This window comes from Parasteatoda tepidariorum, chromosome 11 (genome assembly GCF_982258835.1).
Source record: "Parasteatoda tepidariorum strain Cologne lab strain chromosome 11, Ptep-v5.0, whole genome shotgun sequence".
Taxonomy (NCBI): domain Eukaryota; kingdom Metazoa; phylum Arthropoda; class Arachnida; order Araneae; family Theridiidae; genus Parasteatoda; species Parasteatoda tepidariorum.
This window is the reverse complement of record NC_141765.1, coordinates 13,271,592-13,283,686: the sequence shown is the minus strand read 5'-3', so window position 1 is coordinate 13,283,686 and position 12,095 is coordinate 13,271,592. Positions and strand designations below refer to the sequence as shown.

The following is a 12,095-nucleotide window of genomic DNA, read 5'->3' as shown; positions in this document are numbered from 1 at the left end:
CATGAAACTTAAATTAAAAAACCAGATAACTAATTTACTGAAAAGACATAAATTTGGAGTTAAGTTATGATGTCGGTCATAGTCATGAAACATGCTAATTAGTAATACACATTTCAATAAGAGAATCTATCTAAGCAATCCTCAAATAAACAACAAAAAATTTACTCAGATTCGCGGTTTCTAGTTTATGAAAATTCTTTAGTTGGAAGACTAATTTTGGTTTCAAATTTTCAACGAGATACTGAAGATCAAAATCACATAGTTAAACCTGAGAACTAATTTACTGAAATGAACTGAATTTAGAGCAAAGATATAATGTTGGTTATGGCCATGGATCGTGCCAACTGGTAATACACTCTTCATAAGACTATCTTAATAAAAACGAGAAAAGATTTACCTTGATACACGGTTTCTTGTAAAAATAATTACCCAGTTGTTTGGGCCTGATTATCGCTTAGGTCTAATAGGCCTGTAACTAAGTTATACAATTTCTGAAAGTCACCAAAATTATTATAATTTTATATGAGCCGCGATGGCTCAGAGCAGTGTTTCCCAAACTTATGACTTTTGTGCAGTGGCGTACGCAAGGGAGGGGTTTAGGGGTTTGAACACCCCCCTTGAGCTCAGACAAAATGGCAAAAATAAACATTTTAGTAGAAATTATGCGGGTATTATTTTTTAAGACTATATATTTTTATTTGCCTTATGCCTACCTTTTTATCTCACGGTATTTCTCAGAATACTGAAAAAAACATTTACTATAATAGGGTTGTACTTTTGAAACCAAATTCACGTGATACTGTTATGGACTGGTTCCTTTCTGTTCTGCCAGTCGCGATAGTTTTCGAGACTGGCTGTCATTCGCGAGGTCTTTACGCGATGATTCTGGAATCTTAGACGTTCTGCCGTCTTTGAGACAATTCGAGAATTTTGGAGATGCGGTGAAAAATTATACAAAAGGGGGAACGGAGTACAATGTAAGTTTTTCTGTTGTACAGAAATGTAATACTTCCGTTGAAGAAAACGTTTCTAGCATAACAAAATCTGATGAATGTGAAAGTGGCCCTCAAAATGTTACTTCCCACCCATATGACATTGGACTTTTTTCAGAAGATATTACATGCGAGAAGATATTAAACTATGTTCTTAAACTTAAAAAATCAAATCAAAATTTAACTAAACAATGCTGTCTAAATAAAAGTCAAAACTCTCTAGCTGTCTAAATTAGGGAAATAATAGTGCTTTATTACATACTCGAATTTCTTTTAGTAGCTTCAGAAAATTATGAACACCCCCCTTGAAAAAATTCTGCGTACGCCACTGCTTTTGTGTACCCTTTCTAAATTTTTCGTAACACTGTGTACCACTAATAAAAAAATTAATGTATTTTTTACTATAAAATTTTTTTACAAAAGTCAAAAATCATAACCGGCTGTTGACACCACTAATTGTTAACTGTTAACTCTGCAAAAAATACCCAATAGAAAAATACGTAATCGTACATTTTCATGGTTAGCTTTGTTTTTAAAAGTTTTTTTGTTGTTGAAATTTTCGTGTTTGTTGCATCGCATAAGAGCACGCACCCCCGCTAAACTGTTCCCGTACCCTTGGGGGTACGCGTACCACATTTTGGGAAACACTGGCTCAGGGGATAGAGCGTTCGCCTTCCAATGAGGTGAACCGGGTTCGGTCCCGGCGATGGCTGGTCGAAACGAATTCCGCATCCGGCTTGCACCGATCACAGTGCTGACGTGAAATATCCTCAGTGGTAGACTGATCATGGGTTAGAGTCCCCTTGCCGTCAGGCTAACCGTGGGAGGTTCTCGTGGTCTTCTCCATGCAACATAAATGCGGGTTAGTTCCATCAGGAAATCCTCCACGAAAGGAAATTTCTCCCAATACTTGATTCAAGAGTTTCCTTATCTTCTGGATTGGATTCAAAATTACATTCTACGGAGTTGAATAGTAACAGTCGTAAACTCAAGAATTGGGTCGGTTGTTCAACGATAGTTATAAAATAAAATAAAATATAATTTTACTAGTTATTAAAATCATTACTATTTTTTAATCTAATTTTATTCTTTTAAATTTAAAAAGTTGCTTGCTTTAAATTTAGCTTTAATGCATATATATGTAAACTTTAAGCTGAGAAAAACTACATTCAACTACATACCTTAAAACGCCAAAAAGTATTTTTCCTAAATAAGAAATTTTGCTAGAAATTATTAGAAGGGAAAAACACTTTAGAAAAGCATACAGATCAATCGGCGTTTTTTTTTCTTGTTTATTTAATTTTTTATAGGACTGTATCCATTAGTGGGTTAATTTCAAAATACTTATCATAGGGTTCAGAAAATAAAAGGTTAGGTCCTTATATTTATCTTGTTTAGTCCTTACCAGTTGGAAGACTAATTTTGGTTGCAGACATAAGATAAGAAATTAGCCATTTAGCTAAATGTCTCAAGACCACATACTTAAATTTACGAGACTAACAAACCAGTATTTCAATTAACATATTGCGGTCGTATTAAGTTTATGCGTAGTTGTTATACTACTCAGAATTATTTTTTTGTTGTAAGAAAAATATAATATGCAGAATAATGAAAAGAAAAAAATATTTCTTCGGAAGCAAAAACGGTGTTACACTTAAAAGCAATTCTAAAGTATTATTTTAAATAAATCCAAAGCCTATTGATAACATTGTTCAGTATTATGAGATCAGTATGGTTCACTGCGGTTAAGTGCAGACAAGACGTAGGACCTAGGAACAGATTAAGAACAGAACTGTAACAGAGAAAAAGCTTTGGCAGCCGACATACAACCACTAAGAGTTCAACAAGTCAAATTTCATAGCAAAACTCAATCAAATTTCATTTCAAAATTACAAAATTCATTTAATTAATTCATTTTTGAAATTCCCATGACAACTACAATACCCTGGATAACGAGTTTGTGTTAATTTTATAGTTCAGATAATTTGAACGAAAGTTGTTATGTCGGAAAGATATGTTTATCTTTTTTTCCAGATTAAAAGGTTTGTAAGTGAAGTACAGTTTTGTAATATGTATAAAAAGTTTCCTTTAGGAAATAAAATAGGCGACATTGAGAGAAAGGGGAGTCAATGAAAAAAGTCCTTTCAATTGGTTAACCTCGATATATGCGTGTGCTTCCCATACAATTGCAGTGCGCTGTTATTGTTCTGTGTTCAACATGACGTGTTCATTCTATGTGGTGCTGAACTCACGGAATAAATGATTTCTGATTCTGAATCTAAAAGTATGTTATTTTTTTCACATTAATTGTAGAATTATTTTTATGTTTAAAATTATTAAATTAGACTCCAATTATTTATTTTAAGAACGAAATCGATTGAGGAGCAAAACCCTTCTGAAACGTAACTCTAAAACCATAACATTTTGGAAAAAATATGCTTGATAACAAAATGTTTACCTTTTAAAATTTTCATTTTTATCAATAAAATAGTTCTTTAAGATCTAATAATAAAATTTGCAATTTTTCGTTAATTTTCCCAAAAGTAATGACCTATATTGTTATAAATTCCTTTTTTTTTCTCAATTTTCTTCATTTATTTTGTAACAAATTAGTAATACATGGGACTAATAGAAAATATTAATTAAATTATATACTATTAGAAAATAAAAATTAAATTATATATTTTAATGATAAAATTTATTGAAGAGAAAAACTCTCCTGTAAGTGGACTCGGGGTCTGAAAAATCCACAAATTTCGAAGAAATACATTTGACTGAAAAGTAAAGAAAATTTCTGTTCGTCTTTTGATATTGACATTTTTATTAATAAAAAGTTTTTAAAGGTATTATAATAAAAAAAACTGGCGATTTTGAGTTTTTGCACAAAAATAAAGATCTTAATTATTAAAATTTTTTTCTCCATTTTCTTCATTTATTTTGCTTAGAATGTTAAACAAATTAGTAATGTACTGAATTAGTATCAAATATTTTATAATAAAATTATTATTTTGATAATAAAACGATTTGAAAAGTAAATCTCTTCTTTTACACTGCCATTAAAAAAATATGCAATTTAAAGAAAAAAAATCCTTTTCATTTCAAAAGTACAGGAAAATTATTAAGTGAAATAAATTTGAAATCACATAGTTTTATTCCTAATTCCTTTGGTCAATAAAAAAAATGGAATTTTTGTTTAGTTAGAAATTTATTTTAGGCAAATTAGTTCAGAGTGTTGCATTTATGAAGAATGGGAGTGAAGAATGAGAGTGAATTTATTTTAGGCAAATTAGTTCAAGTTTCATAAGTGAGTTAAATGACTTGATTTGAATATTAAATCATCTTTCAAGACTACGAGTGCAATTTAAAAACTCTTTTAATTGTTGAACATTGTCACTTTAGTATCCTTTCAGAAAGAAAAAAAAATTAAAAAAACATAGCAAGAAATTGTTCTGATTTGTTTCATGCGTTAGAAATTTCCTAACCGATTTTTTTTATTATTTTAAAGAAAAAAAGCCACGTTTCAAAATTTTCGACATGTATGGCTACTTCCATATTTATTATTTTCTCGATAATCACTACTCAAAAGGATATTTGTTATCCCATTGTTGCCTCAAAAATATCCCGATATTATTTTAAGAATATGATCTTTTTTTTTTATCCTAACGCAACGAAAAACATCTAAATGTTGGAAAAAAAATGCTTACTTAAAAAGTATCTTTAAATCAATCAATACCAAAAATCAAATAACTTTGAAGAGTAAATAAGGGAAAGGTTAACAAAACCGTCTCCTTAAGTTTTCTCTTTTTTTTCCTACGTGAATAATATTTTTAAACTTGTATTTGAATCAAAAATCAACCTTTAATTCTAAAATTAAATATCATTTAATGTAAAATTTTTTTATAAATTACTCGTTTTTTATCCTATCTGGTCAGATAATAAATCCGTGGATATATGGAATAACGAAAAAATAAATAAGTAGGAAAAAATAATAATAATTAATACTGTGACTGAGAAACAGACAAGGATTTTAAAATCGAGGGACATAAATATTTTTCAATTTGATGTAGTTGTAACTTTTAGAAGTTAATCAAATTTCAGAAAAGAAATCACAAATGAAACTTTGATCATGTTTCTATGCATTGCAACAGGCTTTATGTATCCATCCCTGCATTCAACCTATCTGAGATTTTAACTTGGCTTAGCCTGTAGCTTAGTGTCTTTTGTACTGCCCGAATTTTGTTGGACTAGGCAGGTTTTGGTTTTTTCGACAACACCATTGTAATAATTTAAAGTAATTGCAAACTAAGCTTAATGAGATGTTGAGCTTAGTGAGAATAAATTTTAAAGCATTAAAAATCTACCGAATTAATTAAATGGTGTAATAGTCACAATTTTTCCAATCAAATTCTTCAAAATATTGGCGATGACAAAGAAATAGCCTACACTGTCTTTCATTTGTCTCTAAATAATATGGCGATTGTTTGTAACTAATTTCGCGTGCATTTTTAATAAATGGCAACAGTTTAATTTATCCAAAAGTGCCGGTTTAACCATCTGTCCGATTTTGCTCAACTTTCTCCAACAAAATCTAAGTTGAGTAGAAATATTAGATGCTTTAATTAACACAATTTTCAGAACTTCTACTTTCACTGTTAGAAAAATTAATTTTTGTTGAGCTATAGCTGTATATACTAACTGTCAATCACGAGATGAGCTCCTAGTAAGGTAACCGTCAATGAGTCTCCTTCTTTTCACCTAACCCATTTCAGACCTAAAAGATAATTAATGAGGATTTCGATGATTTCGACCCGATTTCGATCAGATTAGAAGAAAAGAATTCTGTAATAAATTGAATTACACGATTATTGTTATTTAAACATTAATTTCATTTTAATATTCTTGATATATACTTTTTTGATATAAATATAAAAACAAAGTGAAAATTTAATTAAAAAAAAACTCATTTGATTAGGGCCGTAAACAAGAGTCTGTGTTATAAATCATATATTTAATAAGAAAATCGCTCATTCATTTTATACAGTAAACAGACATTCAAAACAAGTTTTTAAACTATTAAACATATTGCTAAATTATAAATAAAATTATTTTTATATCAATTTTAAAATACAAATTTTTATGTAAATTTAAAAATTTAACCTGTAAATTTATAAATGCCATTTAAAAAATAAACAAACTGAAATTTAGTTACAACTTTGAAAGTTTATTCAAAATAAAATTTATTCATTTAGAAAATATAAGATTCATTCCCAGTTTAGTTTCTATGACAATCTATTCTTCTCAAAAATGGTAAGGCCAGAAATAATTCCCTGCAATTTGTAAATTTGCAATTTGTAAATTAATGCACGTTGTTTGAACAATTAGAGAACAGTTAAATATCATAACTGAAACATATAATTTAATGAATACTGCTATAAAGGTAATACATAATAAAAAATTATTAATTTAGAAAATATTGCATAGACTTACAGCTAATTAACTGTGCATATTCCTGCTAAGAAAGTGGTACAAATAGATGCTTGGTGTTTTGCATTTTTAAAAATGAAACAACTGATTCTTCTAAATATGAAGATGGTTTTATGTCGATTTCTTTGATAATGAAAAAAAAAAAAAACTAAATTAGATTCTATCAAACTAAAGAGGAAAAATGAAAGATGTAAAAAAAAGAAGTTATTTTTAATACATATTGAACAAGAAAAGTAAATCAATCAAGTTTAAGTTAGTATTGATTTTTTAGTTATAGTTACTCATCATTTAGTTACTCATCATTAATACAAAAGTGAAAATAAAAAAACCTAGCATTGGAAATCATAGTAAAATTTATGAATTTTTTAAACTAAAAGAATTACTTGTCTTCTTAACAGTTTTATACTTAACAGTTTATGATCAGTTTTATACTTATAACAGCTTTAACTTTATTTTATGATAGATTAAAAAACTGTTGAAGTGTTCTATACCAACTTTATGTATGCATTAAATTTAACAAACCTTATAATAATTATGCCTAGAATAACTGTTAATCCATTGTATTCTTCGCAAATAAAAATAGTATATATTTTACATACTAAATAATGGTAAGTGCAATTACTAAAAATGTCTTGTAGATAAAATGCTTGAGGTATTTTAAATTAATATCCGTTATGCAGAATTTATGTTTACATAACTTATCAGAAAAATATTAAGTAAATATAATTTAAGAAATGAGCCTAAAATTTTTTATTGAATTTTGTTTTTTTTCAAAAATTTAAAAAAAATATTAATAGATAATTACATAAAATTTAGAGTATTGATGATAGAAACATTAATATTTGAATTATTGAAGCGTCAATATATGGATGTTTTAATTTACAATTTTTAAATCTTGGGTACTTTTAAAAAATTGAACTAATTTTAGTGAGTAACTCATGAAAGATGGTTTAATAAAGTTTCATACCATATATTTTTTTTCCTTCATATTCTACGGATTTGAAGCATCTTGCCAAAAATTTAGAATTTTAAAATAAAAACTAATTGTTGTTAATTCATTATTAAACTACCGTAAACCGGGGCGAGTCTACCCATCCAGGGGCGACTCTACCCATTTTAGTTTTATTTATTTTTCACTATTTTAAATTGCAAATAAAAAAATTTTTACCGACGGAGGACTTAGTTCAGACTCTAAGGAAGATGGCGCGGTAGTAGTTTGATCCGTTTTTATTTATTTGGTGTCTTTTTAACCGACCTGTTCAAACGTCTTTTGAGAGATTTGTATTGAAAATCAGCAAACTTTTAGTTGGTGCTCCGTGAGTATATTATTATTATTACTATTTTCACTTTGGTTAAGTGATAAACTTATCTAAGACTAAGATTACATTAATTTTATATGAAAAAAAACAAAAAGAATGTGAGTTTTGCTGTTGTAAACAAAAAGCCAGAATTCGCGGGGCGAGTCTACCCATTCGTATTTAGTTTTAATAAAGCATAATAATATAATTTAGAACTTTGTTTATATTAAAATTAAGTCATTTTAAATGAATTTGAGTATATTACTTTAATTCTGCATTGATAAATTTATCATTAATAAGAAAATTTATAGGTTAAATATAAATGTAAACATAAAATATGTTTATTTTACCTATCTTTTCAATTTTTATATTACAAAATTAACTTTTTTTATTTAATGCAAGTTAAATAAATTATTATTTATAAATTATTATTACCTCCCAAAAGAATGGGAAAAGGATTTTTCATGATTCCCAATGTTTGAATTTCGATTTTGTTAATAATCTTTAATTATTATTATTTATTAATTATTTAATTGTAAATTCATATTAATTTTAATTTATTTTTATCAACAGTAATCAGAAAAAAAATGTTATTTTATAATGTTAATGATTATAAAAACAAAACTGTGATCAAAATCTGATAATCGATCAAATACTCAATTTGTGTTATTTTATGAATAAAAAAATGGAATATATAATAAAGTTATGAATTTTACTTCATAAATATCCTATATAGTAACTAAAATAACAATTTAATAGTAAAATTTGATTATTTACAATGTTAACATTCATTTTAGTAGAATGGGTAGACTCGTCCTATACGAGAGATTTGTCAGCAGTTCTATAAAAATATACAGTAACAGCGTAACTGTTAATATTTTCTAAAATCGATTTCACAGCTTTAAAGAGGGATAAATAGCGATTCCGAAACACCTATTAAAAGCCTTTTTTCTTTAATATTTACAAAAGTTTGACCACTTGAAAGTTGACAAACTGAAAAAATGGGCAGACTCGCCCCGGTTTACGGTATGTTTATTTTTTTTTTAAAACTAATATCTAAAGCTACTAAAATATATTAATATTAAAACAGAAAGGAAAAAAAATAATAATTATAAAAATTTAGCGAATAGAGAAGAAGATTATTATAGCAATTTTAAAAAAATTGTATTTTAACACAGAATTTTTTATCATAAAACTAAAAATATAAATTTATGAAATTTTGATCAAACTGTACCTATTTATATAGAAAAATAATTAATAATTTTTTTTTACCAAGTTAATAAAAAATGAAGATTGAGAGTAGTGCGAATTCGCTGCTATTTTATTTTGGTGCCAAGTTGAAACATATACTCAAATATTAGGGAAATCTTATGGTGTTAGGTTGAACCATGATCCTGAATAGGCAGGAAACATCGTGGTGTTAAATTAAACCATACGAAGCAATAAAACCTTATAATGATGTTAAACTGAACCATAATGTAATACGAATAAATATCTCAATTTATAATTAAAATTGAATGACATTTATGTAGAAATAAAATAATTAATGCGTGTTTCGATAAATGTTGAATAATAAAGAGAATTCATCAAAATATAAGTTTTATTTAGTTCGTTATTATATGATTTTTCTTATACTTAAACCGCTTATAATTACAAAGAAAAAACAACAATAAGTAAAAGACCAAGATTGTTACTAGTGAGAAGGTTTTTACAAAAGGCATTTGGAATACGCACATTTCATGCATTTTAAAAAAAACATTCACTTATATCTGAAATTTATATACATTGTACACTCATACACATTTGTAATACTTTCATTTAGATAAACTAAAAGTTCTTTTCATTATTATAAAGAGCATAATTTTTTCCAAATTTCAATGGCAAAACAATATTTACTTCATGAAAGTTATGCAGGATGCCGCAAAGCCCCCGTGCAAGCAATTTTTAATATAATTTTGTTAAAAATAAACAAATGAAAAAAATATAACAAGTAATAATAAAAGTAGACTTTTACGAATAAATAAATTTAATTGGTTTTAAAATAATTGCCTTTTGCAGGGGCGCAAACGCTTATTGAAATTTTCAGTAATAGACCGCATGCCTTCTATTTGTCTTTAATAAATAAAGATTCTATACTAAAGTCTATCTAATCGGTGGTCATGACCCCAGGCTGGGTCCCGAAACCTGTAGTGAGGGCCGATAAAATTTTTAGCAATTTTGATATTTCTGTAACTTATCATTTTTATTTTGCAATTACCAATTATTTTTACACAATGTATCTGCATTTACCTGAATAACTGAATTTATTTTTATTATTGAATTATAATTTTTAAGTTTGTTACTTTTATTTAAAATTTTCACGTTGTTCCATGTCTTAAAATTAAATAAAGTTAGTGACCTAAAATTGCAATAGTATATTACATAACAAATGAAGAAACTGATAGATTACTCACGCTTGTGTGGGATTTGCGCAATGCGTATGGGGTCCCACAAGATTTTCTTAAATATTACGGTGTCCACAAAATTTTTGTAAACACTATAACGTCCCACACTAAAAGGTCTAAGAAATCCTGGTCTACATAGGTGTAGCGTGAGGAGGGTACACTTTTTATTTTTAAGAAACTGTTCTTTTATTTTAAGTTTTATGAAAATATACATATTTGTTTATACGTATGTATATTTATACATAAATGTAAGTTTATTTATATTTCAGTGTATGTATATTTATGTAAATTTTTTTGTATATTTATATATAAATGTATGCATAAAACTTTTCTAAACAAACAGTTTTCCAAAAACAAAAAGTGTGTCCCCCATCACGCTACGCCTATGCTGGTCTATACATTTCTAGAGTTCGATGATTCATGCGTTTCCAGTATTTTCACAACACTGTTACAAATTTTATTCTTAAATTAAGGTTAAAAAACCGGCAGCATCCGATTAACCATAAAGTTTATGGTTTGGAATATATTTTTTTTTACCTTTACGGTTTTGAAACCGTTTAGAACTGGCACGGTAAAAACACCATGAATACAAAACTATACGGTTTTATAACCATTTACAAGTAGCATAGTTACTAAATGATAAAAATAAATTTCAAATGGACATTGGAGCTCCGTGGGTGGTGCGCTATTTATGCATAGTTTCGTATTCTAACAGCCCAAAGTCACCGATTGAAGAGTGCAGGACGCCGGAAACTCTTTATGCATTGAAGGAATAAATATTGTGGTGTCAACACTGTTCAGCCGATTATAAGATTGACGGATCAGCCCCCTCAGCTACAGTATGTATGCTAAAAGGAACAAAATGGCCTCATAAGGTTGGCCTAATTGGCGCATATAGAATTCTGGTTGATAAACCGTATTAGGTAAAAACAATCAATAAACGTTTTTTCTCACACCATTGTCACATTCAAAGCTAAATAAAGACAAACCCGAGTCAGCACAAAATTAAAATCACTATCCAATTTTTTGGTGATTTGCACAGCTTCATTCTTTGAAATCCTTCTTCATTTCTGTATTTTTCAAAAGGTTTTATAACATTTCCGATGTGGAAATTGCTTGGATAAGATTTAATTTATTGGAACGTTGTGCCAACTTATGTTTACGTGATTCAAAACGTCAAACCATATTAAAAACTTAAAATTACCTATATCTTTTAATAAGGAGCTTGCTGCTGATTATTTTTACGCTATTGTTGCTGTCGTTATGGTAAGCTAAATGACAAACAAACAAAAAATTACCAGGCCTTCGATAATTTTATTCAATTGATGTCTCAAGAGCTGCGATGGCTCAGGGAGTAGAGCATTCACCTTCCAACTAGGTGAACCGTGTTCGAATCCCGGTGATGGCTAGTCGATACGAATTCCGTATCCGCCTTGCTCCGACCACAGTGCTGACGTGAAATATCCTCAGTGGTAGACGGATCACGGGTTAGAGTCCCCTTGGCGTCAGGTTAACCGTGGGAGTTTCTCGTGGTTTTCCTCTCCATGTAACGCAAATGCGGGTTAGTTCCATCGAGAAGTCCTCCACGAAGGCAAATTTCTCCTAATACTTGATCCAGGAGTTCCCTTGTCTTCTTTATTGGGATCAAAATCACAAGGAGTTGAACATTAGTAGTCTTAAACCCAAAAAATTGGGTCGGCTGTTCAACGACGGATACAAAAAATTGATGTCTCAAGGGTTTTAAAGCATCAGTCCTACTAGCCTATTTTATGTCTCTCATACACTTCAAAGTAAAATCTTCAGGATTAATAAACGTCTTTAAAATATCCATGCTGAAAAAAAGCTGCATAAATGATGCACTAAAAATGTAACTGCTT

General features: G+C 28.5%; 1 protein-coding gene across 2 annotated transcripts in view; it reads left to right on the top strand.

Annotated features, from left to right (window-relative positions):
• Positions 1-12,095, top strand: part of LOC107448390 (uncharacterized) — a 57,209-nt gene that overhangs the window by 24,243 nt on the left and 20,871 nt on the right. Inside the window, exon 1 of one of the 2 annotated variants that reach the window (XM_016063561.4) lies at positions 3,107-3,276. The exons of the other annotated variant lie outside the window; for it this stretch is intronic. The gene's annotated coding sequence lies outside the window, so the exon portion shown is untranslated. Of the gene's footprint in view, positions 1-3,106; positions 3,277-12,095 lie in introns of those variants that run through there. 2 annotated transcript variants of the gene reach the window in all.